General features: G+C 38.5%; 1 pseudogene; it reads left to right on the plus strand.

Annotated features, from left to right (window-relative positions):
- Positions 1-5,334: 5,334 nt before the first annotated feature.
- Positions 5,335-6,552, plus strand: LOC114033787 (annotated as a pseudogene).
- Positions 6,553-7,730: the final 1,178 nt, after the last annotated feature.

Consider the following 7,730-nt stretch of genomic DNA (forward strand, 5'->3'; position numbering starts at 1 on the left):
AGGACATAAACTCATGCAAAGTGAAGTAGTAAAAGCAAAAGAAAATAACAAAACATACAATCACCACTACAATGTAAATGAAAATCAATTGAGAATAAATGGTGGACAATTACAAAGAACAAATGTGGTTGCAAAGAAGATGTAAGACAGTGTCCTCTCTCCTTTCCCGATATGAGGTTCCCATAGTGTTGGAATGTTGCATATATTTTTATTGTAATGATTAATTTTCCCAATTTTTACTTCCTCTTTTCTTAATTATTTTTAATATGGAATGAGAGACTAGAAGGATGGATAAAAAGATGAACTTTGCCATTTCCTCACTGATTTGACTACTAAATTATATTTTAGAGCTGCCTTGAGACTACCATTTCATTAAATGATCAATAACTGGTCATTTGTTAAGTGAAAAAAATCACCAATATTTTAAGGATATAATTTAATATTGTGTATACACAATTCTTCCCTACTCTTTTCTCTGTATGTCCTCCATGCCTGCGATGTTCTCTTGACTTATCTCTAACTGCGGGCTTTACAGCCTTCTTTTAAGTCCCAACTAAAATCTAATCTTTTACTGGAGGCTTTTCCCAATCCCTCTTAACTCTAGTAACTTTCCCCTATTAATAATTTCCTACATTTCTTGCTTTGCTTTGTATATATCTTGTTTCATGTTGCTCCTCACAATAGATTGTAAGCTCCTTGAGAACAGGGACTGTCTTTTTTTGTATCTCAATCACTTAGCGCAGTACCTGACATTAAGTAAGCACATAACAAATATTTATTGATTCACTATTATTTCATTATTGCAATAGGTTGCTGGTGGGGCTATCTGCCTCAATTCTCTCCTCACTCCATTCCACCCACTATTCAGCCAACAAAGTGATTTTTCCTAAAGTACTAGTCTGATCATGTCACTCTTACCACCACTTGATTATTCCAGTGGCTCCCTAATGTCTCCATGATCAAAAGCAAAATCTGTTTGGGAGTCAATATCTTTTATAACTACCTCCCCTCACCTTTCCAATTTTCTTATAACTTACTCTTCATCACACACACTTTGATCTAGTGACACTAGACACTTTGGCATTTAAAAAAAAAAGCACTCTATCTCTTGACTCCAGATATTTTCTCTGGCTATTTCATATGTCTGTAATACTTTCCTTCTTCACCTTCACCTAGTAGCTTCCCTCAAGTCCCAAATAAAATTTCCTCTTTTACAAGAAGCCTTTTCCTTAATTCTACTACCTTCCCTCTTTGATTTTCTATTTTTCCCGTAGAAGGTTTTTTGAAGTACATATTTACTTGATTCCTTTCTCTCACATTAGATTGGGAGCTCCTTCAGGGCAGAGAATGTCTTGCCTCTTTTTATATCCCTAGCACTTAGTACAGTCACTGGAACAAAGTAGACACTTAATCATTAAGTAATTGAATGACTGGCTTCTACCATTTGGAAAACAAAGCAAAAAAACCTCTATCATCATCACAGTGAGATGGAAATTCAGCTTGATGCCAAAAGCATCTAATACGAGTGGTTGTCTCTTCTCCTCTTGAGGCAGAAGACATGTATTCATTCTCTTCTGAGATCTTGCAAAGGCCAGCTGCCAATGACAACTACTTCTTCAAGAATACACATATTCAGAGGGATGTATTTTAATTTAGAGATTTAAAAGAGATTCTTATTATCACATTTATTCATACACTTCATTGTCTGCATTCTCTTTTGTTGAGAGATAATTTTGATTGATCATTTTGGTCTCTGGGACTTCTTTTTAAACTGGTGATATATTTTAGATACTTAATTATGTGAAACCATTTAATATCCATTTTGTGAAACACAAAAGATGCTTATCTGGTCTTTCACCATAACTTGTCTTCTTTTTCATAGTTCTTTTTAGCATCTAGCTTTTGGTCACTGAACCTTTTAATTTAATCAATTCCTTTCAAAAAATTTTTTTTCTGGTTCATCTTGCTGATATTTCAAGAGTTATACTAAATCTACTTGTAGTCAGCTCTTCATTTTTTCCATTAAAATTGTTCATTCTTTGCTTAATTTAATTCATAAATCAGATTATTTCAATATTATATGCTATATGCAATTTATAGGTTTGTAAATATACATAATGTTACATAATTTACTTAAAATTTGTCTTTAATGCTTATTTAAAAAATACATTTCAAGCAAATATATGAATATCCCAAGATTCAGACCAAGTAAGCCTTTCTGCATGAATATTTTAGCTATTGTGGTCTGCATTTTCCCTTTTCCCCTACCTTGTCCAAAGTTTCCTCTTTCACCTAGGAAGACTAATAATTGTAGACATCAATGACAGTTCTTTCTTAACCTTTTACTCATAATCACAAACAATTCTTGACACATAGCTTCCTGTGAGTTAGAGAAATGTTGAGTATGACAACAGCAGTGTAAAATTCAAGGACCTCTTATGGAAGTTAGATGAAGATGTATTATTTACTCTAAAGATAAAGTGTCTTTGCTTTAATAGCATCTTCATTATATTGTTTTCAGAAGGAAAGATAGATAAAGAATTTACTAAGTCCTTTTTATGTTTCAAGTAGTGTACCAGTAGAAGTGCCATTCTGAGCATTTATATGATAACTACTAGTTTTGAATGAATGCTATCGCAGTAGTGGTAGTAGTAGTAATAGTAGTAGTAGTAGTAGTAGTAGTAGTAGTATTAGTAGTAGTAGTAACAACAATAAATCCACTATATGTCAGACATTGCACTAATTTTGAAATATCTCATTTTATCCTTATAATAATCATGGCACATAGATACTATTATTGTTGTCCCTATCTTACTGCTGATCATAATGTTTTTTTTAAAAAATAATTAATTTATTTTTAGTTTTCAATATTCACTTCCATAAGCTTTTGAGTTTTAAATTTCTCCCCCTCCCTCTTTGCCTCCCTCTCCAAGATGGTGTGCAATCTGATATAGGCTCTACATATACATTCTTATTGAACATATTTTCACATTAATCATGTTGTAAAGAAGAATTAGAACCAATAAGAGGAAATATCAGAAAGAGGAAACAAAAAAAAAAAAGAAGAAGAAAAATATCAAACAGTATGCTTCAATCTGCATTCAAACTCCATAGTTCTTTCTCTGGATGTGGATAGCATTTTCCATTATGGGACTTTTGGAGATGTCTTAGATCCTTGCATTGATAAGAAGAGCTAACTCTATCAAAATTAGTCATTGTACAATGTGACTGTTATGTTGTCCTGGTTCTGCTCACTTCACTCAGCATCAGTCCATATAAGTCTTTCCAGGTTTTTCTGAAGTCCACTTGCTCATCATTTCTTGTAGCAAAGTAGTATTCCATTACATTCATATACCATAACTTGTTCAGCCATTCCCCAGGTGATGGGCATCCCCTGAATTTCCAATTCTTTACCACCACAGAAAGAGCAGCTATAAATATTTTTGTACATGTGGGTCCTTTACCCATTTGTGTGCTCTCTTTGGGATACAGCCCTAGAAGTGCTATGGGTCAAAGGATATGCACATTTTTATAACCCTTTGTCAATAGTTCCAAATTGTTCTCCAAAATGGTGGGATCAGTTCACAACTCCACCAGCAATTCATTAATGTTCCAATTCTCCCACATCTTCTTCAACATTTATCATTTTCTTATTTTGTCATATTAGCCAATGACTCTGACCTCAGAGTTGTTTTGATTTGCATTTCTCTAATCAATAGTGATTTAGAGCATTTTTTTCATATGACTATAGATAGCTTTAATTTCTTCATCTAAAAACTGCCTGTTCGTATCCTTTGATCATTTATTATTTGGCGAATGACTTGTATTTTTATAAATTTGATTTAGTCATCTATATATTTTTGAAATGAGGTCCTTATCAGAGACACGCTATAAAATTTCTTCCCCAGTTTTCTGCTACCTCCTAATCTTGGTTGATTGTAACATTTTATCATTCTATCTTTCCTTCTATCTCATGATCCTCAATTATATTCTGTGTCCTAACTGTGACCTCCACACCTTTGACTATTTATTTCTTTCCCAGACCTTCACCCTTGCATTTGTTACACTTGCCTCCTTCCCTATCTTTACCTCTTAGCAAACCATTTCAGCTCCACAATATCTCCACTTGAGTCTATTGCCCCTTAGACTATTGCTAACCATGGTTGGCAGTCCCCAAGCTTACATACATTTGCTCGTGTCTACTTGCAGAAGAAAGAACCAAAATAAACAGTTTCTTTTTGAAAACAAAACAAAACTAAGGGATGAGTAGTCCATTTTGTGAAATTCACCTTTGTACACAGCAGAGCTGCAGAAATGTTTGTCTATCATTTATGGGAGCTAGATCCCCTTACACTTCAGTTTTTTTTTTTAAAGGCAAATACTGCATCAACTGTTATAAAAACTTAAAACTATACACATTCAATGTGCAGCAGTGGCACAGTGCTGGTTCTGGAATCAGGAAGACATCTACTTAAGATTAAATCTGTACTCGAACACTTATTAGCTGTGTGACCTTGGAGAAGTTACTTTACTCTGTTTGCCTCAATTTCCTCTTCCGTAAAATGAGCTGGAGAAAGAAATGGCAAAGCACTCTAGGATCTTTGTCGAGAAAACTCTCAACAGATTCATGAAGAGTTGGACGTGACTAAACAACTGAACAACAACGACATACACATTCAACATGAATCATTGAAGTGGTTATTTTTTTTTAGTGAGGCAATTGGGGTTAAGTGACTTGCCCAGAGTCACACAGCTAGTAAGTGTCAAGTGTTTGGTCTGAGACCAGATTTGAATGCAGGTCCTCCTGACTTCAGGGCCAGTTCTCTATCCACTGCGCCACGTAGCTGCCCCTGAAGTGGTTAATATTAAAAAGTGGTTTGTTTCACCTTGCTGTTTGGACTTCTTCTGCCCATACTCTCTAGAACATTTTCATATAACTACTTTCATTACTTCTACTACTAAGAGGGTAGAAAGGAGCCTTGAAGGTTGGGGGGTAGTAAGGTAGCCAGAGAGTGGAGGCTTGTGGGCCCCAGTAAATAATCTGTACTTCAAATCATCTTTTAAGAAGAGGTCTTTGATATAGCTCCTGCCCTTAAGGAGTTTACAGTCTGTTAGGAGAGGAGGTTGAGAATTGGAAAAAACATGTACACAGATAAGTAAATGTAAGGAATATACAATACAATACAATACAATACAAAGTAATTCAAAGAAGGAGAGTGTTTAAAAAAAGGGGGGGAGGATCCAGAGAGGCCTAGAGTAGGAACTGGTACCCAACCTCTACCTTGGAGGGAGCTAGCCATTGGAAGAAGCAGAGCAGGGCATCCAGGACTATATATGCCTGGCCAAGACCACCACCGGTTCTCAGAGGGGGAACATCCAGGTGTGACACTGTTTCGTCTGTACCTCCGAATCTGGACGGTGCAACCAGAGCCCACCTATGATGAAACTGTGCTTTTTTTGGAGAAGACAGCCAAGGACTTGGGCCTTGTCAGAAGGTGGAGGTGGCCTCAGGCCCAGTAGTGACTATATTGACCTGGCAAAGTACAGATCTAAGGCTCTGTTCTCTTGTGCTTAACTCCCACACCGATGTGGTGCCTGCCTTCCAGAAACACTGGAATCAGGATCCCTTTGAAGCCTTCAACACCCAAGGGAATGTTTATGCCTGGGGTGCTCAGGACATGAAATGGGTTGGCATTCAGTACCTGGAGGCTGTTTGGAGGCTAAAGGCAGAAGGGAAGTGTTTTCCCAGGACCATTCACATGCCTTTTGGCACTGACTGGAAGACACCAAGGCGTGGAGCTGTTTGTGAAATGGCTGGAGTTTCAGGCTCTACCAGCTGGGTTTGCCCTAGGTGAGGGCTTGGTTAGTGAATGGAGCCCTTGGTGGCTCCATGTCACAAGCTCTGGGAACCCAGGCCATGGCTCACGGTTCATGGAGAATACAGCGGCAGAGAAGCTGAACAACGTGGTCACCTCAGTCCTGGAGTTCCGAGAGCAGGAGAAGCATCGGCTACAGTCAGACCCCAACCTGACCCTGGGGGTTGTGACCTCCGTGAACCTGACAATACTGGAGGGAGGAGTTGCCTTCGATGTAGTGCCGGCCACCGTGAGCGCTAGCTTCGACTTTCAAGTTGCTCCAGATGTGGACCTTAAGGCCTTTGAGAAATGGATTCAGGGCTGGTGCCAGGAGGCTGGTGCCAGGCCTCCCCCAGGAGGCTGGGGAAGGTGTCACCTACCAGTTTCAACAGAAATGGACAGAGCCCCGAATTACAGCCACCAATGACACTCTAATCCATGGTGGACTGGGTTCAGCAGAGTCTGTAGACAGCTTAATCTCACTGTGAAGCCCCAAATCTTCCCAGTTGCCACTGACAGCCGCTACCTACAGGCTGCAGGGGTTCCAGTACTGGGCTTCTCCTCGATGAACTGAACCCCAGTCCTGCTGCATGACCACGAGTTCCTGAATGAAGTCGTGTTCCTTTGGGGCATTGACATCTATGTGCGACTGCTGCCCGCCCTGGTCAGTATGCCAGCCCTTCACAATGAGTGCTAATAGCCCCACCTAACCGCAGCCTCTGGCTTATCCTAGTGCCTTCCCCTCCCCAACCTGGGGTGCTGAGGAAAAAAAAAAGAGGTCTTTGAGATTTCACTGGGATGTCATACTCTCAATATAAAGACACCTACTCATACAGATGAGCAACACCTCTATAACTTAGAGTTTTTTGAGAACTACTTCTAAGATATTTAAGGTCTTGGTTACACAATTAGCACCTTTCAGTAACAGGGCTGGATGATTGTTCTTTTCTGACTCCTAGGTCAAGTATCTACTGATTATTTTATATTGCTTCTGAGCCCAAAGTAAATATGTAGGTGAATGGAAAAAATGTATGGATTTTGCATCAATTAGAATTATAAGAGACAGTAATCTAGAATACTGTAATCAGTTCTGGGTTCTTAAACTCAGAAAATATATTAGCAATCTAGAGACCTTATGGAGGGGGCATACAGGATGATAAAATGCCTTAGAACCTTGCCATGTGAAGTTATTAAGATGAATGCAAGGAATGGGGGATCCATAGTCTGCTAAAGAGAAGATTGTTGGAAGACAGAGAGAAGATGGTTGTTTCTCAAATGAGATAACATTTGCAAAAGGATCAGCACAATGTCTGATACATAGTAGATGCTTAATAAAACTGTTCCTGTCCCTTGTTAGAATTTTGAAGCCATAACTCATAGAAGAGGGATTAGTTTGGATTTGTTTAGAATCAGAGAATGGAAAAAAAAAACTGCAGCAATGAGCAATAAAGATATTAGGTTTAGAAAAACTTAGAAATTAGGTGTGTTCTCCCTCACTGAATGTCTTTTTTTTTTCCTAATGGATCTTTTTATCTTTCCTAGGCTAGATGTACAAGGGTTACTCACTGCAGTGTCCCACTTCTGAACCATATCCAAGCTTTAATCCACTCTGTTTCTAACCCAGTCCAGTTTGCCCAACTTAGGTAATTTGGTTGTCCTCTACTAAAGCAGACTCATGAGGTTGATCCAACATGTAGTGCAGACAATCAGTAGGCATAGTTCAGTGTGCCTCAGGACTCCTGTGCTAAAGCAATTCATCAGCCTCAGCCTCCATCATAGCAAAGATTGTAGGCCCTTTACCATGTCTGACTGCTACATATCTTCAAGTAAAAGCCCAGGTGATTCCTAGCCTAATGTGTTATAAAAGGCATTCTT

Source organism: Vombatus ursinus, unplaced genomic scaffold (genome assembly GCF_900497805.2).
Source record: "Vombatus ursinus unplaced genomic scaffold, bare-nosed wombat genome assembly UNPS02007408.1, whole genome shotgun sequence".
Classification (NCBI taxonomy): Eukaryota; Metazoa; Chordata; class Mammalia; order Diprotodontia; family Vombatidae; genus Vombatus; species Vombatus ursinus.